The sequence below is a fragment of the Micromys minutus genome (genome assembly GCF_963924665.1).
Source record: "Micromys minutus genome assembly, chromosome: 23".
Taxonomy (NCBI): Eukaryota; Metazoa; Chordata; class Mammalia; order Rodentia; family Muridae; genus Micromys; species Micromys minutus.
Genome location: NC_137958.1, coordinates 39,487,545 through 39,511,164, shown reverse-complemented (window position 1 = coordinate 39,511,164; position 23,620 = coordinate 39,487,545). Strand labels below are relative to the sequence as shown.

General features: G+C 37.7%; 1 protein-coding gene across 5 annotated transcripts in view; it reads right to left on the bottom strand.

The window, feature by feature from the left end:
• FOXP2 (forkhead box P2) overlaps positions 1-23,620 on the bottom strand; it is a gene marked incomplete at its 5' end in the record, with an annotated part of 236,441 nt that overhangs the window by 71,631 nt on the left and 141,190 nt on the right. The gene's annotated exons all lie outside the window — the stretch shown is intronic.

Here is a 23,620-nt window from a genome sequence, read left to right as displayed (position 1 = left end):
AGAATCTTTTATGACTTACAATCAGAATGTAAAACACAGGAAAACAACATAAAAAATTTAAAAAGGGGGGGGGGTGGGTGATGCCAGGATTCGGTGAATGTACCTCTACACAATCTGTAATCTATTTCAAAAGAATATTCAGCTTAAAAAGCAGATATAAAATATATGTCAGAGTCTGAGGGCACAACTCAGTCAATAGTATTGCCTCCCAGGCATAAGAACCTGAGTTCAATTCCCAGATCCCATGTAAACTGTCACACATGTGGAACTAGCTGTGAATACCTGGTACTGGGGGTATAGTGATAGGTGCTATCTTAGTCAGGATTTTTATTGCTGTGAAGAGACACCATGACTGCGCCAACTTTTATAAAGGAAAACATCTAATTGGGGCTGGGTTAGAGTTTCAGAGGTTTAGTCCATTTTTTATCATGCAAGCAGACACTAGAGGATCTGAGAATTCTATATCTTCATCAGCAGTTTAGCAGAAGGAACTGAGAGCCACATTGGATGTAATTTGAACATATGAGACCTCAAAGCCTGCCCTTACAGTGACACATCTCTTTTAACAAGGCCACACCTCCTCCAATAAGGCCACACCTCCTAATAGTACTACTCCTTAGATGCCAAGCACTCAGATACATGAATATCTGGGAAGTCATTCCTATTCAAACCACCATAGGTGGATCCTCAGGTCTAGCTTACTTGGCAGATTTGCTCAACATCCCTAGTAATCAGGGAAATGCAAATCAATACAACACTGAGATTCTCCCTCACACCAGTCAGAATGGCTAAGATCAAAAACTCAGATGACAGCAGATGCTGGCAAGGATGCGGAGAAAGAGAAACACTTCTCCACTGTTGATGGGGTTGTAAACTGGCACACCCACTCTGGAAACCAGTCTGGCAGTTCCTCAGAAAGTTGTACATAGTACTACCTGAAGACCCAGTTATTCCACTTCTGGGCATATACCCCAAAGATGTTCCAACATACAATAAAGACACATGCTCCACCATGTTCATATCAGCCTTATTTATAATAGCCAAGCTAAAGTCTGAATGGTGCAAAGGGGCTGCCTGCAACAGGAGTAATGTAAAAATTGACCCACTGACTACCTTGGCCCGAGGCATAGAAGAGATGAAGCTACCTAGCACTCTGCCTGCTTGCATGCCACCATGCTTCTTGCCATGGGGATAATGGACTAATCTCCAAAACAGTAAGTCAGCCCCAACAAAATGCTTCTCTTCTTATAAGAGTTGCCTTGATTGTGGTCAACATGCATACATACTGAAAGCTACAGATCTTTACCAGGACCCCTATTTGCATTCCATCGGATCTTGACTGCTCCTCTTGCTCCATAGCTTCCTGTGCCCCTCCCCCACGTTTTCTTCCAATGATAATTGACTAACCTCTGAAAATCTAAACAAGCCCCAATTAAAGGCAACTACTTACTTAATTGCTATAGAAAAAAAAAGTGCTCATACAGGGAAAGCAAGCCACAGTGATATCTATCGGTTGAGGCCCAGAGAAATTTGCCTTGGATCAAATGAGCTCAGGACGAGAAGTTTGCTGCATAAAGAAATGATGAACCCACAAAATCGAGGTGGGGGGGATATGAGGCTTTAAAAATGGGTGCTAATGGAGAGAGGAAAGGGAAGGTACAAAATAATATAATTCCATTTTAATTAAAAATGTAGGAAAGCAAAAGAAAAAAATAATAGAATGAAGCCGTAAGCAATACACTGAAGCCTAGCCAAGAAATTAGGATAATTATGCGATAATGTTCTTTGTCTCGGTCAATACAGAGTTGAGATGAAAAATGAGTCATGTGATGGTTTGAGTAAGAATGGCCCTCATAGGCTCATATATTTGAATGCATAGGGAGTGGCCCTATTTGAAAGGATTATGAGGGTGGCCTTTTTGGAGTGGATATGCCCTTGTAAGTGGACCTGTATTACTGGGATGGGCTTTGGGCTTGCAGAAACACAAGCCAGGCCCAGTGGCTCTTTCTGCTCCCTTCGGATCTGGATATAGAGCTCTTAAGCACCACAGCTTTGTGTATGCCACCATGTTCCTTACCATGATGATAATGGACTAACAACTGAATGCAAGCTTCAAATTAAATGCACGCACTCCTTTTCAGTAAGAGTTGCAATGGTCATGGCATCTCCTCACAGCCATAGAGAACTGACTAAGCCTGGTCAAAAGTCCAGTTGTATGAGGAAGGAAGCTTGCAGTGATAGAGACAACACTACTCTTTTGCTAAAGAAGGATAGGATCAGAGTGAACACTGTAGATGCTCACTTACAGGCATATGAAGCCAGAGTTTAGTTTTCTTAAAAGCAAGGACATTTCTCTGCCAGTGCATCTCTCTTTTGATCCAAACAAACTGGTCATGAGAGGAATGTCAGTGGGATGGAAGTAAGTATTTACTCATACGTGTTTTACTTTTGCTTGTAGCTCCAAATGGTGAAAATCTTGTCTTTCACTATTGCTTTTCTTTGAATGATGAATAGATTACCTGGTTACCTCCACTTGTCCATTAGACTATAATATTAAACCAAAGACTTAAACACAAAAATAGAAAAAATAAGATTGGAGATTAAATAGCAAGTGATTATTGTGCAGTTACAGAAGCAAAAGAAAGATCCAGAGGAAAACACAAACCCAGGAACCATAAAGGAAACCATCAATGCAATCAACCATTTTTAAAGTATTTAAAAATATGAATATTATTGTTTTTTAATTTAAGCTTGTTTCCATTATTAGGTATGTTTTATTCTGTTCCATATACAAAAATATTTTCTAAGAATTATAATTCAGAGTTGATTACCCATACATAACTACGCACACACACACACACACACACACATACACACACACACACAGACACACACATACACAAACACACACACATACATATAAATTCTTCTCAGCAGATATAAATTCTTACAAAAAATTTTCTGAGCAAAATCACCAATATAATAATACAAAAGTAAATTAGGTGTGACCCTAGTAACATGGCAATATCTAAAAGGATTTTTGTCAGGCTGGTGAGATTTTTCAGTGACATATATTGGGATAGAATGCTAATAAGCAGAGAATCAAATTTGAAATAAAAAGATAAGGCAAGAATTAGACAGAATGTATCAGAGATCTTGACCAGAATAGGAATAGAATTCAGACTCTTGTGAAATGTTATTCTTTGGGTACCAAAAGCACATAAACAGTTTATCATATATAACTGACAAAACCTGAAGGTAGCTGATAGTCACTAGCCTTTTCTTCTAGAAACAAAAAAAGTATTCAAATAAGATTCAAGCCATGTGTTTTCACCCGGATTTAGCAGTATTTACTCAAGCTAATGACATTGCAGGTCCCCTACAACATATCTAAATTTCTTTTGGGAGTTGATTCTGAATTTATCGGTTTGTTGATACAATTGTTACTACAGAGAAGAATGTGCACTTATTTCTAACATGTACCTTATGAAGTATCAAAACCTACAAATGTATCTCTCTACAACTTTGACATCCTAAACATGATGTGTAGGTCAAGGCCAGTAAGAATCCAGGAAGAGTAGGAGAATTGTTCTTTCTGAGCCAAAAATGGACCTAGACCTACACTGGTCTCCAAAACATTTAGCCTTGGATAAATGATAAGATGCTTCTGGACCCCACCTCTTATGTCTTAGAGATCAGATCCAGGATGTCAAACCCTTTCCTCCAAGGAGCCAGCCAACTCTTCTACGTGTAACTAAAAGGAGTCAAGCATGGTGGGGTGAACTATGTCAGACTCCACTATGAGGAATTAACAAAATCTCTGCTATTCTGTTTCATCATATAAAGGTCCGTTAATGCATCCTATGAGGATGGCTTTAAGCATTTTGCATAATTAATTCAATTTCTGTTTTTGTCTTATTCCTTTTCCCACTCTTTCTTTTTTAGTGTCCACTCCTTCATCCATCTCTCTGTGCTCCATTTCCACTTTCTCCCACCCATTCCATCCACCTAACTTACCAGGAGGAAGCCATATTTGTTCACAGTTAGATTAAATGGTAGATGCACTGTGAAGATGGCAATCCAAACTGTCTATGGATACAGCTGCTGAGATACTGTTGCCACCAAGTGCTACTGTGGAAGTGTTTCCTTTTGAGAAAGAAAAGAGATGAAACTTCTAACTCAGTTGGAGGTCAAGGTCTGGCTAGAGAGAAGGCAGGGAAAGTAAGCACCCCAAGGCCTTTTCATGAGAGAAAAATACCGAAACGCACTCAAAAGGAAATCTCAAATGTGTTTGGAGAACACATTTGTACTCTCGGTTGTGCGTTATTTTAGTGTAGGAGATGATGATGAAAACCAAGAAAATCTTGATAGAGTTTCTTGAGAGCCTTGAATACACAGCTTTCATTACAAGCTTGTCCGCATGGCAGACTCTGAAATCCCTGAGTGGGAATGAACAGGGTTACAATCAGACTCCATCAAAATCTCTATTGACAAGCCAGGAGGAAATTAATAACAAAGCTCTTAAGTTATCAACAAGTTTGAGTGCCTAGATACACAACCCTCACCTCATACTTACAAACACTGGTTTAGAGAACAGAAATTCCATAGTTGTTTTGAGGACACCAAACTAACTCCCTGCAAAATCCCAAAGACATACATTCCTATGACTACACCAGAGAGTTTCCTATGTTCTTGTGCCACAATTTATCTTCATGAAACTTGTAGCACTGAAATAGAAATAACAGCATAGAAAATATGCTAAGGCTCAGCTCACCCTAAGGACATTTCATTTTCCAGTGCATTCGCTCATATTATGAAGTGTCTTTACCATGCACTTTTGCTGTCTGTTGCACATGCAAATATTCTTACTGTCCCAATTAAAAAAATTCTTATAAGTAAATGTATATATCTCCCTTAACACTGTGAGTGTTGGAGATAAAACATGATATATGATATCCATTTATGAGCGTAACCCTTTTTCCTTGTAATCGCAATATATTTTGATTATACTGAACCTTTTGTTTTCTTGTATTATAGGTGCCAGATTTTTCTCTCTCTCTATTTTTGTTATTACTTTTAATTTTTTACAGATCAGCCGTTACCCCCTCCAGGTCTACCTTCCCACAGTTCCTCATGCTATTCTTCCTCAGCCCTCTCTCCAAGAGCGTGTCCCAACATCAGCTAGGCCTCCCCATCCCCTGGGGCCCCAAATCTATTGGGTTTGGTGCATCTTCTCTCACTGGGGCCAGACCAGGCCGCCCTCTGCTGTATGTGTGCCAGGGTCTTAGACCAGCTCATGTGTGCTGCCTGGTTGGTGGCTCAGTCTAAGAGAGCTGGAAGGTGAGAGATTCACAGGACTCAAAGGGAGGGACCTTAGATGAATGCCCAACAGTGGGGAAAAACTGTTCCCTCAGTCTAGTTACCAGTCTGACTTGGGATCTATCTCATGACAGGGGCAGACCAGGCCTGACACTATTACTGATGCTATCATGCGATATGTCCTCTGAGAGGCCCAACAAGCATCTGATTGAAACAGAAGCAGATCCTTACACCCAACCACTGGACTGAGGTCAGTCAACTCTGTGGTTGAATTAGGGAAAGTCAGGAAGAAGCTGAGGAGAAAGGTGACCCCATAGGAAGACCAGCATTCTCCACTAACCCAGAGTCTGTCTCTCGAAGGAGGACATCGTTATCTTTCCTGATCACCAAACTCAATTATCTCAGGGTACTTTTTATGCTTTCTTCAAATGGCATTCTGTTGTCAGTCAGCAAGTAACCACTACTCGATCAGGACCACCATTCCCTGCCACTCACATTCCTTGTCACCACCCAGGTGCCCTCAAGCTTTAGTTCTGTGCGTTGCCATTTTTCAAGTGAATTCTTGTTACACCCAGGCAAGTGGTCTCCCACTACTTAAGTCATCAGAATCATCTTCCCCAAATACAAATCTCACCATGTCCTTATCAAAGACCAAAAGTCTTCCCAGGCCAATAAAGAAGAGGTCATTACCTTACTTGAAATTCAAGATCTGTTGCAATCTGCAGGAAACCTCTTTTCAGGGATGTTGGGACTTTTCCTAAGCATGCCTCAGGGACAGCGCCACCTTCTGACCACGGTAAATACCTCTGTGCTACTCCTGGTCTTGGTTGTTACTGATTTTTGTTTGTTTGTTTGTTTGTTATTTCTTTCTAAAAGGGGAACTGCCTCCCTCCTCAAGCTACCAAATCTTTCCTCACAATTCCAAGCTCAACACAATGTATGTGGCTACTTCTATGAAATAATCCCACGGCATCTGGTTCAGTAACCAATTGTTTCTTTTCTTATGGCCTAATTTTCTCCATTAATCTAAGTTGTTGGAGCCCATTAGTGAGGCCCTGTTCCAGGTGAAAGTAAAATAAATTACCAGCAGTTCAATACTGTACATTGTACCATCTTTGACTGTTTTTCTATCCCACTCCCTCATTATTGTTTTATTTTTAAAAATAGGATATCATGTAGATTAAGCCAGCTAGGAACTCCCTACGTGGTGCAAGGTAACCTTGAATTTTTGTCCTCTACCCTCTAGGACTTGTTTGTGGTCTGGTGGTGCCCATTTGTCTTTATATAGCCCTTGGGGCCAAACCCAGGGCTTTGTGTATGGAAGACAAACAGCCTACAAGCCCATTTGTGCAGAAAGTTGACGAGGCCAGAGATCAACATCAGATGTGTTTCTTTATTATTCTCTAATATTTGAGACAGGCCTCACATTGAGATTTATCATTTATGCTATACTGGGTGGCCAGTGTCCCCAGTATGTCCTTGTTTGAGCTTGGTAGCTCTTGGGTTACAGACACAAAGCCCTTTGCTATCTTTTTACACATTTGAAGAGGACATGAACTTAGGTCTTCATGACTGTAAAATAGGTGTTTTATCCACAGTGTCATCTCCCCAGTTCTTGAGATCAGGGAAGGGGGGACATGAGCGGGGGATGGGGTAAACGAAATAACATATGAAATGTAAACACAGAGAATATCCAATAAAATAGTAATAAAAAGGAATCAACAATTTTAGAAACTCTTTTGAACCGTTTAATACTACCTAGTGAAGTTCTAAAATGAATTAAGAAATATACCTGTGTTGTCTTTGCCCATGAACTTAACTATTGTGATCTCAGATTATACAGCTATAATATAGTAATTAAAAATGTAATAAAAAACTCTCATTCTGTAATGTACACAGATTTACATCTCATGTGTAGTCTAGGATAACCCCAAGTTTACAGCAACCACTGTACTTTGGTCTTCCAAGTTCAGATTGGAGGTTTATGCCCCGAGTTCTGCTTCTGCAGTTTCCTCATAGCCATAAACTCAATGGGAGTAAAGAGCTGGTACTCTGGTGCAATGTATCATTCCATAAGAACAACTCTTAGAACATTCTATGGTCTCCAATTAAACTAAATAGCATGGTGAAACTAGGATATGGGTCTTGGTTTCAGGTTATAAATTGGCCTATAATATTTTAAGGTCATAAAGATTTCTGGGATTTTTGGGGGGATTTCAAAATTATAGGGGACCTAATAATATTACAACTTATATAAAGTTTGTTGATTTTTTCATAGATATTGACAACATTCAAGTTGTCAAATGTATTTTTATTAGAATGCATGGGACACACTGCATAATGTCTTCTTGGATTGGTACTAAAGAGCAGAAAATCATGGTAAGTTTCCCACCTGATGTAAGAACCCCTAGTTCTTACAATTCCTTAGGGAAAATACTTTTCCAAAGATACTTATATAGGGCTCTCATCCTTGATTCACTTTTCTTGGTGCCCCGACTCATAGCCAACTCTATTCTGGAATAGAAAACAGAACATTTCTGAAAGAAACAATTTACCCATTTTACATTGAACATCACTGAATGCTACCACCCTTTATTGAAGGAGTTGGTTTACTAAGTGACTCTGAAGGGGGCAGCACTGAGAGACTAGATGAAAATGCTAAGACAAAGTGATCCTCTAAGGTCTATGCAGCACAGAGACTGCTATGACAAGATTTGCCATGCTGCCTAGACTGACTTGCTGGGAACAGAAAGAGAGGGTCAACGAAGGCCCTTCTCTATATGTAAGCGCCGATGTTTGTCACCTGTGCCACTCAGAGACAGAATACAGTCACATATTACTTAGTCACTGGGAAACAGTCCAACACATGCCCTAAAGGCATTTGTGTTTTGTCCATACAAAAATCCTGGATGCATAGTCCAATATACAACCAAGTTTCCTCCTGTAGTATACATTGTATAACCTCTTGTTTCTAGAGCTATGAACAATAGAGCAACAAAATGTTAAACTGAACACACACACTCACACACACACACACACACACACACAGAGAGAGTGAGAGAGAGAGAGAGAGAGAGAGAGAGAGAGAGAGAGAGAGAGAGAGAGAGAGAGAGAGAAACTGATGCAGCCAAGAGATGAGGTAAGAAAAGATGTAGGAAATTACCAACATAATATAGCCTATAGGTTCGTAGACAGTTTATTTTTGTGTAAGTAGGAGTCATTCTAAAATCACAGGAAAAGTATTACTATAGTAAACGCACAAACTAGCAACAGCAGTCTACTACTATTGCTAAGCGTGCATCATACACAACTGTATGCACTGTACTCTTAAAAAACCAGAGGTACAGTATATTTGCTTACATGAAAAACACTACAAACAGCTTAGTAGTAGGTTGTATTATGCTATAGCAGCTATAATATGACTAGATAATAGGAAGTTTTAGCTTCTATAACCTGATAAGATCAACCATCATATATGTAGTCCAACCCTGATCAAAATGCCTTCAGGTGGCACATGATTACAATTATAAAGCTTCAGAGAACATGTATCAAACTGAGGGGTTTTAGAACATCACTCATTAGATAAGCAGATTACTAAACAATGACGTTATTGCACACATGCATATACATACATATATAATATTATACAGAACAATAGAGATATTCACATTTTTTTCTATTTTATCTGCAATGTACCATATCATAGAGTGCAAGCTTCCAAAAGTTTAAAGTCTTCGAGTGACTTATGCTGTCTAATCAATATCGGACTAGCTGACAATAAACTCTAATTTGAGAAATTCCACACTGGGCACGATATCATTAGTCCATAATCCCAGCATTCAAGAGACTTAGGTATGGGGATCAAGAATATAGGGCCAGCCTGGGGTACATAGCAAGATGAAGACAAAGACATGGACAGAGGAAAAATAATACAAGATAATACATGAGGTAAAGAAAAAGTCATAAGACAATTCAAAAGACCTTTTACACTGAATAGGACTGAAATCGACTGGGCTATAAAGGAAGAACAAACACTGTGGTTAATGCTGACTCCTATACATTAGGAACAGAAAATTTTTAAAAAGTGAGTTAAGAGTCCTTTTTTGTAGATTAAAAAAAAAAACTTCAAATCAAAATCAAAGAAGGAAGACAAGAAATAATAAGGTTAAGAGTAAGAAATAGTGAGGCTGAGAAGGTAAATCCGGATCTGTGGCATAATGTCAAGCAGAAAACAGCAAAGCTGCCATAGAACCAAGGATAGCATGTACAAGTGACCTTCTCAAAACCCTGTCCTCTTAAATACCTTCAAAATGATGAGTGGTCATGACAGGTAAGAAAAAGTCACTCTATACCTCACATCTGATAATACTTGTATTGCCAAATAAGGAATGAATAGAACATAATAGCATCAAAAAAATAAACAACAATAACAAACATACATGGACACACACCAGACCAAAGAGAGTAAACATGTACCAAATAAATATGTAGAAGTTCATACATGTGCCATTACAGCATCAAAAATTAAAATGATATGACAGCACACATCGTTATAAGGGCCAAAATCCAAACTACGGGTGCATCCAATATTAACAAGTTTTCTCACCACCATCCATCGATGGCAGAAACAGATACTGATACATCCACTCTGAAGCCAGTTGAGCAGTTCCTAATAAAGTTGAACATTTTCATACCAGAGAAATCATCTATCTTATCCTTGTACTTCTTCTCAGAAAGGTCAAAGGTGTATGTCAACACTCTAGACCGCATGCTGTGTTTGTAGCAGCTTTATTAATAATTAGTTAACTTGGAAGCAATCAAGATGTTCTTCAATAAGTGAGAAAATAAGCTCTGGGATATATGCATAGTGTGGGTTTTTTTACTCCCCAGAAGGCAAAGGTAAAAAGAAATAACTCTTATGCCATGGATAGACAGAGAAACCCACAAGCACATTATTAAGGAAAAAAAGTCGTGCTGCAAAGGCCACACTGTATGATTTTAACCATTTGGCATTCTGGAAAAGATGTAACAATCGCTATGTTGAAAAGATCAGTGGCTTCTTGGGATCGGAAGGAAGAGGGTGGATAAACATGGGAGACGGGGGATGCTTCGGTTTCTGCGACATTTCATAATAGAACGAATACATGGTATTAAAATTTGTCAAAATGCAAAGAACTGTAAAAAAAGAAACTGCACAAATCCTAACACACCCTTCAGGCCTTACATACTAACAATGCATTAATATTGGTTCATTAGCTGTAACAAGCACTTCACACCAAAGCAAGAAGTTAACTCAAAATAAATTAGGAAACCAGGTAGAACATATATCCAAAACTCTACTTACTGCCTGTTTGATTTTTTTCCCTGTATACATAAAACGGTTTTGATAAAAGTGTGTATTAATTATTTTAAAGTGTATCCATGATTTTAAAGAATCTAGAAGAAAAATAATTAAAATGATCAAGACCAAACTCCAATAAAAACTTTTTGTAAATAATTACAAAGAGAGAGTTGAAGCTTTATATTTAAATGAAAATTATAATTAATTATAACTGGATTATGCATTAAACTCTTTTAATAAAAATAGTAAACTGATTGAAAAAGAAGGAAAAGATTACTTTTCACAAATCGTCATGATTGCACATGTAGAAAATATAAAGGAAGCTAGATTCTGTAGGAGTAAACTTGAACTGACTGTTGCAAGAAAAGGTCATCATATAAGAAACTACAATACAGAGTTACTGGAAGGACAGAAATGCAGTGGACCAGCCGAGTACTTGTTACAGAACAGTGTCTGCTCTGTGAAACTCTAGGTCTATGTGATTGTGACTAATACAATTTCGTATATGTTTTATATCATAATCCTTTGGCACTAATCATGGGACACAGAATTTTGACTTTACAACATGAAGGCATTCTGCAAACTGGTTGCACAACAGTGGGTCTGTTCCTAACTCCACTGAACTGTGCACATGAAATCCTACTTTATATGCTCGTTTTCATAATTAAGTGAAAATTATAAATGTTCATGCATTAATAGACAAGTGCCATTAAGAAACAAACACCAGAAACAGGTTGACTCTTAGTAACATGAAGAAAGAAGTCAAAAATGAGAAACGCATAGAAGGTTTCTCCCCTGCCAACTAAACAAAACGGCCAGCATCATTGACTGGATAGAAATCACAGTTCCTCAGTGGTGTGGCTGTATCCACTGTGAGATACAGCAGTGAGGTAATTCCAGTGCCTCTGTCTGTAGATATGAAGTATGTGTCTTAATGACATTCATGTGATTGTAATAACACATGATGGCAAATGCCACTTTTAAAAGAAAGTGCTTATTTGGGGCTTACAGTTTCCGAGGCTGAGATACCCCTACCACTGAAGGAACTTGAGCACAAGAGGGCAGGCATGGGCTGCAGTAATAGCCGATGAATCCCATCTTAAGAGCAACCACGAGGCAAAGAGAAATAACTCGGCATCGTCTGGGCTTCTGAAACCTCAGAGTCCACCTCCAGTGACACACCTCCTCCAAAAAGACCATCCATCCTAGTCCTTCCCAATCAGTTCCACCAACATGGGACCAAGTATTCAATTACATGAGCCGATGAGGGTCTGGGGTCAGTCTCACTGAAACCACCACAGCACATGAGCCATGGAGTTGAGAAAAATAGACATGTCTCACAGTTGAGCAACCTGGTCTGGTCTGCACGCCTTTGGTATGTAAAATGGATTCAAGATAGAGCTAGCCTTCTATTTTCTTTGATCACAAACATACAATACAATACAAAGTATGTTGTCTTGGGGCAAGGGGCCAGTGTCTCATTTTGGTACTGATTAACTCGCATGCTGATTTTCTTTTTCCTCTTTTTCATGTCTATGATCGTGGTGGGTGTGTAAGTGTATGCCTGCACATATGTGTATATTCACACGTGTGTATGAATGTGTAAGTGCACGTTTGTAAACACGTCATCATATGCATGTAGGTCACCAGATCAATGTCAGAGACCTTCGTTTGATCACTTTTCCATCTTACTTTACCTTGTAGTCAAACCCAGATTCACTTAAGTGGTCACTAACCCACTTGCTGTAAGTATCCTATCTTCTCCTTAAAGGCTGGATTACAGTTGACTGCCACATCTACCCAGCATTATGTAGGGGAATCACAGGTCTGTTTCTCTTACTTGCATAGCAAGTGCTTTAAATACTGAGCCATCTCACATTATTAATAGTAGTGCTTAAGTGGACTAAATCTCAGAGACATGACATTACAGAGACCAAGTGATTTCATAAGTCAGGCTGTTAAGGGATATTATATCTATGTTCCTGCAACACAGAAACATCAATCATCAATAAATATTGGAAGGACTATACAGTATAATTTTAGTATAGGTGACATGTCTTTATGATGAGAAGTTAACTGATACTTCTCTAGAATTGACTAGGGTATGCTTGGTAATTAAAATACTCTATTAATGAGTTTGAAGAAATAATTCTGTTCTGATGAAATGCCTACACTAACCTGCAAGGTGTTTGCATTCTTTAAGAAGATTTAACTTTTTAAGTGCCTAGCTTGGGAAATGAATGTTGGCTGAGTGTGAGACCCAAATGCCCTGTGACCTATGATCTGGTGTGAAACAAATTTTTCCTAACTGTACTTAGTTACACTGAGAGTGCCTAGTTTTAGTAATGCAACACAGTGGTCAGCTTTGTCAGCATTTACGGTAAATATCTGTGCATCAGATTCCTTCATGGGGATATTAGTATGTAATGACACACCGAGAACACTGGTGAAGAAGAATTTTGAGAATTGGCACTGAAATATATCTCTCTCTTCCTCAGATGAGCAATGCCATTCATGCAAAGAAGTTTAAAAGCATTCTCAATGGAATTATGATGGGCTGATTCAGCAAATTTGCCTCCGAAGGACTACATATCTATGTCATGAGTGTGTCTAAACTTCAGGCCGTGTTAGCTGGATCTTAAGTCGCCAGTGACTACCACGGCATCATACATCTTCCCATCTCCAAGTGAGTAGTTATAACTTTCAGATTTGCAATGGTACCTGCATTTATAAAAGACTTTACACAGAATAATGTTTTATGTTTGCAACTGTGATCTAAAATATACTTCTTAAAAATATGAGCAAAGGGACACCTCTAATTTTTCATATATATATATACACACATACACACACACACACACACACACACACACACATATATGAAATCTCAAAAGCTTTTGTGTTTGAGCTCTAATGATTCTGAATTATTTCTGATTAACAAAGAAAATGGTTAGCTACTTCAGTGTCTATGATTACATCACAGTACAATGGAGAAAAGTCACTAATGGGTGCCTCCGAGGTCAGGACAGAGATTGTAGTGTTCTAATTTGTTTATTAATGAGCCCAGGACAGGACTATGTTTGTAGAATGCCAAGCTGTGTTAAAAGAATAAAATCTGATATATGGTTAAAACCTTACACAGCAGGGTGACAATGCCATCCTAATGTATAGCTTTGGAAATAACCTTCTTCCAAATGCCTGGGATATGTTTGGAGAGGAACTTAATCAGAGAAACTGCCAGTCTTTCATCAAAGGCAAGAGGAAAATGGAATATTCAAGATGCTGAAAAGAATTACTGCAAATATATGTGCACTTTTGGTCACTGCTTTTTGATGAAGAAAATATTGTGCATAATAACTCAAGAATGTATTTAACATAAATTATATTTGCATGAATTATGTTTATTCATATGGTCAGATACATAATGGCTTGCTTGATAAATGGCTGATTAGTCTTATAATCAGCCCAAGAGGGACTTGCTGCAAAAAATTCTCTCTTGGGGGCATCTGACTTTCTAGATATTTTCCATGCGCTTTTACAGACTTAAATGGTACCACATATGGGTAACCAAAATAGCATCAACCCAGCTTCCTGTTTTCTCTCTGAATGTTGCTTTCTTAGGCTGGGATACCTGTGGAAATTTAGCAAGGGCTTACGACTAACACTGAAGCTTCTAGAAGCCAAGCAAAGTGATTATTAATGGCAAACTACTTTGGCGGGGGCATCCATAAAAGGACATATTCAATGGAGCCATGATTTTCTACTTTGATAATCTGAAGAAAGTAATATGCTTATGATGAGCATACAGAGTGGTTGACTGTTTCACTCTGCATGGATGGCAAGACCACTGCCTGCATCTGACACACAGAACAAGCTCAGTTTTGGAATGAGCCTTTAATATTAGGAGGAAATACTTCCCATCAGTTAAGCACCCATTGTCTGTGGAAATTAGCTATAATTTCTACCCCATGCCCTGTCTAGGCATTATTCTCATTCTTCGTGGCTCTTTCTTTAAGTTGGCTTCAACTGTCACATGTGAAGCAAAATTGCCCTGAATGCCCTTCACTCTAAACACCCTGATTGCTTATGGTCGCTTATCTGCTGCGCAATTCTGAGCCATTCACTTCACCCCATAATATAGCTACTGTTGGTTATCCTTAGGCTATTTTTTTTTTTTTTTTTTGGTTTTCCATAAAATAACTTTATGGGGATCAATACTTTTAATGTTTAATTTTACTGTGGTGCTAAACGAAGTGCTTACTACTAATTTGATATTCAAACAGTGGTGATTAAAAGAATTAAGTCTCTGTAGAACAATGTACCTCCATTGATAAGATGTAGTATGTCTACTGTTACTATGTGTGAATTTGTGTATATATTTCCACTGTTCTTGTCAGTATTAGACACACTTTTCATAAAACAAATCATATTTGGAAAACAACCCCACACAAATATGAATACACATTTAAACCCTATATTATATAATAGTCAAGTGAAATGTTCTAATACCAATATTGTTTTAGTGAAGCCTGGATCTGTTGTCAAGTTTGTTGAATATTATTGGGTACCTGATGAAATGATGAAAATGGTTAGGGGTTCTAAATAGCAGAAAAATTCATATAGGGATGTGGTAGTTAATTATAACATGGGAAGTTAATATAGTAAAACCTGAAAGCAATGAGAAAAATAATCAACACAGAGAAATTAGAACAACATAATTTTCACATTTCTATGTTATTAAGCAGGAATGGTCAATCTGATCAGGCATTATGTAATTAGCTTTATAAATTATAGTAGTACCTTTTCCTTATTAATATTGTTTTATAATTTAATCTATTGTTATAAATAATATTCACATCTCAAAGCTTGTAGAACTGTTTTTAATTTAAACTAAAGAACATATTCTCTCTTTTATTCTTTTATTTTTATTTTTTTATGCAGATGGTTTAAAACCCTGGGGAAAATGATCTTAATGTGATAAATATAGACAATAAACACAATTCTATGTATTGAAGATTTAATTCTACCTATTGACATTTAAAAACTCAGAGAAATCTCAATTTAGAATTTTATTTTGGGAGTTGTACCCAAATAAGTTATCTACTCTTACAAATACAGACTTGGCCTAAATGCTTAATACCATCCAGATACTGGAGCCAAAGTTTTCCTGTGCACTTTTGATTGTGTTTGAAACACTCCCATTACAGAACTGTCTCTCACATGCTGCTTTCTCTTTTGGAAAAGCTTCTTTTTATTTAGCTTACCATGTTCATTTCTGTCCACTCACACTGCATAACTGTGGAAAGGTTGACTGTAAGGATGCTAACACAGTTTGTGTCTTTCTTCTCTCAAGGGTGAGCTCACTCAGTCTTCTGCTTACTAAGCTTGGCTAAAACAAAGCACTGGTCAGGCAGCTGTGAAAATGTATGCTGCCACTAACTGTGACTGACAGTCTAATTAAATCGGGTTGGGGTAAGTGTTGGCTGGGTAGCCCAACGCAGAGAGATTTGCCTAAACGAACCTGCCATTAACCTCGGGACACTGCAAATTTGATAGGTTGACCAGGATTCTTTTATTGCCCTTAGAAAGAGTTAATGTATTTCATTACAGAAAGGAATTATGTAAAAGTTATTTAACAAACATAATCAAACCTACTATTAAGGAATAAGCAATAATATATGTGAATAAAATAAGCCACGTTTTGAAAAATAATAGGAAGCTAACCATATTGTTATTTGTATTTTAAGTTCACATTTCTGAACACACACTTTTCTATAAAATAACTATACTATAGGTTCTCATAACCTCTAGAGAATAGTATGTCTATAACAGAGCTCACATTTCCTTGAAACTAAAGTCTTAGTATTTTCAAGAAAAGACCTGCTGTGGTTTTATGAGTCGGTGAAATAATTTTTAGCATTCATATTGTTTCAATAAACAAGCATTCATACACACACACATCCACATGTACTTGGACTTTTTTTTTTTTTTACTGGGTATACTCAAACTATAGGGTGGAATAGTGGGTCTTTTTCTCTAGTCTGATGACGCAAACTTTCAGTTGTAAGAGGACATTCTGAATCATGACATCATTAAACTAAGGTACACAACATGCTCTTAAATAATTGCTTTCACTTGTCCTCCTTTCTCCTCCCTTTTCCTTCTTTCTCCTCTGTTCTCTCTCCTTTCTCTCTCCTTTATCTAAGGCAGGGTCTAGTCCAGACTTCATCTGAACTCACAAGTCTCCTGCCTCAGCCTGCAGAATGCTCAAATGCCAGACATGTCTCATCAAACCCAGGAAGAAAAAGACTTATTCCAACTGCAAATAAAACAAAAGAGAAGCATTTACTACATCCTATTTGAGAGTCAGGGCACTAGGCCTTACAAAATGTACTCCTATGGTGTTGAAGGAACTAGATAAAATACGTATTCGTAACCACATGAACAAAAGTAAGACAATGAAAAACTAAGGGAGTTCAGATGACTCTCAGCTGTTTTGTTATTCAGCCCACAGACATGAACTTAGTGCCTCAATTTGTTGTAACGAAAAATGAGAACTAACTCATTATTTGAAAAAAAAAATCCACTTGAGGCAAATGGACATTCACTGAAATATCAAGCTGGTGTCAAAAATGCCAAATTTTAACATAATAAAGTGCCATATTACTTTCATCTTCTTAGACATGTTCCTTGTAATTGTATTATTGTAATAGCCATTGTTCTAAAACAATATATTCTTAAATGTAGAATTCTTGATAGTCTAAAGGAACAGGTTAAGAGTAGTTACAGACTATTACATTACTTGAAAGTAAATGCAGAGAAGAAAGGCTAATCAAGAAGAAGGGCAATATTTACAGATTTGGATTAAAATAGATCAGTAAAGAAAATAGAATGTGATGGGTTCAATAGATTTGGGCACTGATGGTACCCCTAGAGAGTGAAGAGAGGATGGGAATGATGAGCAGCCATTTGTATGTGCTTAAGAGCAGCCTTCCTAAATCAAATCTGTTATTTTTAGGGGCAGTTTGATTTCTTACAGCTTGCATTCCATTTAACATATATCTTAAGGGTGTAAGAAGTGACTTTAGTGACCTAGATCAGTTCACATTGCCTCAAAGCAATGAATTAAAAATATACTAAGATGTGCAGTACATATGAGTAACATTTACTTTTGTTTCACACCAAGGCAACATAGTATCTCAATCAAGAGTTCCATGGAAAAGAATTAATATTTAACTTAACCATATCCAAATTTAAAAGATATGAATTACCGAAACATTGAGATCTTGGCAAGGGTCACTGGGAGATGCTCAGTGATGCCAGGGTATTAAGAAAAAGTTGAGAGGATAGAGATCAGAAGTATGTTTTGTGTGTAGAGTACCATTTTATCATTAGACCTTTCAGAATCCAACTGCAGAGTAGTTTCATACGTGTTTGCATATGTATTTAAATTTTTTTGACTATAGCATCTCAGCTATCTTTGTCTTTTCAACCTATCCTATATACAACCAGGCACAGCTTTCTACAGTTAATTTTCAGCTGTAACATTAAATAAAAGTACAACAAGCCATCGGGCACATCTGTCACATTTTAGCTACATGAGGTTCATAAGTCTCCTTGAGGTGTATCATACTGTCCCAGTAGCACAGTCTTTGAACAGGAATAAAATAAATGGATGAGAGAGAACATTTGGCAAAAATAACATACACAACCGAGCAAAATACCTTTATAGAATGTCTGGGCGTTTGCCCATTGTGCTGTGTAAGATGGAGATCTATGCACAGAAACAAACTATCTTAGTTCAGACTATATGCTTGGTTCATGCTGAATGTACAACCAGTGTTGAAACATAGACTGAGGGAAATGTCTTTAATAACAGCTCTCATATAGCATGCATTAAAAGTATTACAATATTATTCACTACAAAGAAGTTCAGCTCAACTATTCGTGGTATATTTTCTTCTTTTCAATATTACTTAAAGTCATAGCCATCTCCCTAACTTAATCTCACTTGAAGTTGTTTGGATATAAATGACTTCTAAACATATCTGTCATTTATTTTTAGACATATGCCCATGTGCTACCTAGATTGATCGATACAGAGTAATGGGGTAAGTACAAAAACTTGGCAACCCAGTTCTTTATACACTTGTTAGGTAGTCTAACATGTGTTATGGCAGTCCAGGTGATGATTACTAGGAACCTGGCTTCCCTTCAGAAAGCATTCTCTGCTCAGGAGACTTTTACTTCCTTTATTTTAGTCTGGAGAATAATAGGTACAAATTAGCACTTTTGTAGATCACTAATACAGCCAGAAAGAAGATGATTGTTGGACTATGAGGACAAAAGCATTTTGAGAAAAGGTATTGTATTAGTACTAAAATGACTTGGAAGAACAAGAATGAACCCGAAAGATATTATTTTGTCACTAAGGTTTATAAATCTTTGAGTTCCCTAAATGCATACTGTATAATCATACTATCATTTGTGAAAACATAATAATAATTATCCCTTACTTCTTACCCCAGATGAACATATTCTTCATGACCAAGAATAAGCGTGTATGCCTACCCTTTATATACTTCTCTCTAGACATTTATTGTCTCTTTCTCTCCCCTGCCAAACAGAAATAGCAGCCTTTTGCAGATATTACACAGTGTCCATGCACTATTGCCAATCAGAGTTCTTCAATATAAAGTATGGCATATTATGTTGCCTATGGATTTCAGTGTGAGAAGGGTCCTTAGAGGCCATGATGGTTAAACGTTTCTCTGTATACATGTTCATGTAAACAATGTTGTAATAGGGTCCATTCCATTTATAATTAACAAACTCTAAGAAGAATCTTGTAAAGTGATTACTAGGCCCCAGTAGGCAGCCTGAGTAAAGCCTGTATAGATATAATCCTGTGAGGATCTCAGTGGTGGTGGTCTTTGTTCTATGGTTTTGAGATTCATGTTCAAGGACCTGTAAGCTATAGGGTTTGCTGAAGTGCCTGTTAAAATGATGAAACCCTTCTAATATATGGCCAAGATCAAGGCTTTAAATTTCTCTGATAGACTCGGTTGTAGGATGAATGTTCTTGAGTAACTATTTTCCTACTAGGGAGGAGGAAAAAGGTACACGTGCTGTTATTAATAGGAATTGAAACTTTCTGAACTAAGTGAATTAAACAACAAGCACAGATCAGGATCTCAATGGATTCTTTGCTTTGCTTTGTTGTTGTTGTTTTTTAATTAGCTATTTTATTTATTTACATTTCAGAGGGGACCCCTTTCCTTGTTCCCTTCTGGAAACCCCCATGCCATCCTGCTTCTCTGAGAGTGCTCCCCCATCTACCTACCCACCCACTCCTGCCGCCCTGCCTCGGCATTTTCCTACACTGGGGCATGGAGCCTTCCCAGGACGAAGAGTCTTTCTTCCCATTGATGTCCTCTGCTACATATGCAGCTGGAACCATGGGTCCTCCCGCCCCACCCTAACCCCCACCATGTGTATTCTTTGGTTGGTGGTTTAGTCCCTGGGATCTCTCGAGCATCTGGTTGGTTGACATTGTTGTTCTTCCTATGAGGTTGCAAACCCCTTCAGCTCCTTCAGTTCTTTCTCTAACTCCTCCACTGGGGACCCTGTGCTTAGTCCAGTGGTTGGCTGAGATCATCTGTCTCTGTCTTTGTCGTATTCTGGCAAAGTCTCTCAGGAGACAGCTGTATCAGGCTCCTTTCAGCAAGCACTTCTTGGCTCCAAAATGGTGTCTGGGTTTGGTGTCTGTATATGCAATGGTGGTCTCATTCTATAGCCCAGGTTGATCTTGGACTTGAGCTCCTATGGTCTGAGTGGATCTAGCTCTAATTGAGCTCCTGTTTCTTTGTAAGTCCCTGTATACTCTGCTCCTCAGCTTGAGTAGGGTGTTGTTATACTCTATGTTGTGACATGGATAATGTCACATAGTCCATAAAAAATTATTGTTCATGTTAACATTTTATTTTAAATTAATGTATTAACATCTGTTGTAGCATGATAAAACCATCACCCAAATGTACTGCCTTTAATCCCGCCCCCCTCTTTGTTTTTAAGGTAATAGAATAATACCAGTACAGGAGAAAAAGAAACAAAATAATCTAAGGTTACCATAAGTGAACCAGGTCTGAGAAGCTGGGTAGTACATAAGCACAGAAGAGGGAAGACAGAATGGTATGAAAAAAATGTAGCTTAAAACACCAGCACAGTTTATCACTTCTCAGGGACTGTGGAGGGTGAGGGTGGGCCATGAGACCCTCTGAGCAGGATTAGCCCCACCATTGAGAATGAACAGGCTAGAAAACCCCCCCTCTCCCACGCTTTCTCTGTTGACATGGAATGTGCTTTCTCACAGCACTGAATTTTACCCCAAGATAAAGTCTGAAAACTGCCAAATAGTCTATGAAAACCACCCAGAGGAAGCACTCACTATAGATAGAGGAATGCTTGAGGTAAGCAGCGCATAGCTGTGACTACAGGCGTTGTTGCAGAGTCCCATGAGAGGTCAGCCAGCCTTCACCATGCATTGCCACTGTCTGGCAATGGTAATAATGCTTTATTCTCAGTTAGGATGTGAAGACTTAGGACGAAGCCTGTCTCCCAACGCATTCTCACTTAAGAGAGAAGTGACAATTGAAAGAAGCCTATTGAATTTGGCAGGTTATTAACTCTATCCTTAAGTCTTTTTAATCACCCTTGTCTTCCTTTATACCTCAAGTCATCAAAAAGAACACTGGGTAGAAAATTAACAGATGGTATTTATGACATGAATAGGTAACATAAACAAGTTGCGGGGGAGGCAGAAAATCGTATGATTTGGATCTTGAAAGTTTTTACTGGCTTTATTAAAAAAACAAAACAAACAGATCCCTTTCTGTTGTTGCTGTTAAATAGTTATCCTTACAACAAAGTCAGTATTTTGGGAAAATGGAGATTTTTAAGTCTATTATCTTATCAATAAAGTAGTTACTTGGGTTAATGGAGAATAAAACAAAACTAGAAAAAAATTGGTGAGGATGAGAAATGTTGACTTTTTAACTTCTTCTAACAGTCATATTTTATCCATCGTTGGTAAGTCAAGAGGCAGAAGCAATACATTTTTTATAAAACGCATGTAGGCATCAAATGTCAGTTGAGAATGGGGATTATTCACTGCTTTAATTAGTTGGTTTTCATTTTATCTGCAGGTTTGCATTTCTTGGGAAATTTCTTTATTGAAATGACAATTAGTAAACTAGCAAATGAACTAAAGAAACTTTAAAAATGTTATGTGGTACTATAGCTTAGCATGTGAATATTCTACAAAGGGGCACATGTTTGAGACTCTTTATGTCTGGCCCTTTGGCAAAGTGGTAGTTCAAAGGTCAGGTTTACTAGGAGGAAGCAAAATCACTGAGGGTGTACCCTGATGGAGACACTGAGACCTAAGACTATCTCTCTCCTTCTCTTCCCTTATAGTTTTCTCCTCTCCCTCCTTCTGTTCTTCCTATCCCCAGAGTATATTATGTTTTTGCCTCCCTTCATATCTCCCCTTTTCTCCCCTTCTTCATGCTTCCATGAAGTTATGGGATAGCTGTGCCAAATCCTCCCATGATGTACTGTCATGGGACCCAAAATACCAGAGAAGGTTAAAAGAATGTTAAATGAAGGTTAAATGTAAACTGAAATCTCTGAATATATGAGCCAAAATAAACTTACCATCTCTGTGAGTTCAGGTATTTTTCCTATTGAGGGAAATCTGGTTAGCAACTCAACAAAAATAAACAATCCATTCCTGAGCACATTCTCATTGTTATTATGTGAAATGTACTTTGTATTAAGTTCCCAGTTTTCTTGAGAGCATCCAAGGTCCTCCCAGTGACCTAGTGATTTGGTCCTTTGGCTTGACACTTATTCTCTTTGTCTCAGCTAATAGTTCCCTGCTTCCTTTATCACTTTACTAAAATAATAGTCTCTACACTGCTGCCTTGCTCTTTCATTACAATCGCTTTCCTCTAGAATTCACACCATTGTTTGACATGCTTTTTTCAACATGCATTGTCATCTAAGTTCCATGAGAAGAAAGAACTTGATGTTACTTGTCTCTGTAAGTTCCCTCACACACAATAGGTATCCAACAAATAATCTGTGGATTAATTGGTCAAATGTACTCAATCATCCCTTAGGATTAGTCCCATTTATACATATTTTTGGATCTTGATTTTCTACTATAAATAAAATAGTAATCATTGGCCATCAGAGACTTGAGGTACCCTAATGATTTAAAGCTAATTCCTTTTGCCTTATGACCATAGGCTCGAGTTCTGTATCTAGATCACTTCAGTGAATAGGAAAACCAACCAAACAAACAAACAAACAAACCGAACAAACCAAACAAACAACCAAACAAACCCTGCCAAAACCCTACACATTTTTTGTAACTGTTATACACATTGTGGCATTGATTGTTTCCATTCATTCAACTGAGATATTCTTCTTGGTTTAGAAATAAAGAATTTGAGACTTTGACATTTACTTTGTTGTTAAGAGTTTCTGTTTGGGGACAGACAAAAGGTCCAGGTAACAGACATGTTCAGAAACCATTCCAGACAGTGAACTGCCAGTCTATAGTAAACATGTTTCCTATTTTGTTTTCTAAACCAAGCCTATAACAATGACACTATCACACCACTGTTAAAATAAAGGCACTTCGCTACAGTTCCAAGAACATAGCAAATAATTAAAACATAAATGGTACTTTCGCTGATAACAGAGAGTATTTTATTTATTATAAATCTTTTCTTCTGGGGCTGTAATAAGAAACACAATTCCTTTTCATTCTGAAGCATTTAATATGTAATTGTCAAAATTTATGCATATGTTCTCTCAATCCTTCAAAATTTCACTAAAACATGGAGCTGAGATGGAAGAATGAAAAAAACAAAAAAATAGAAAAACACAAAT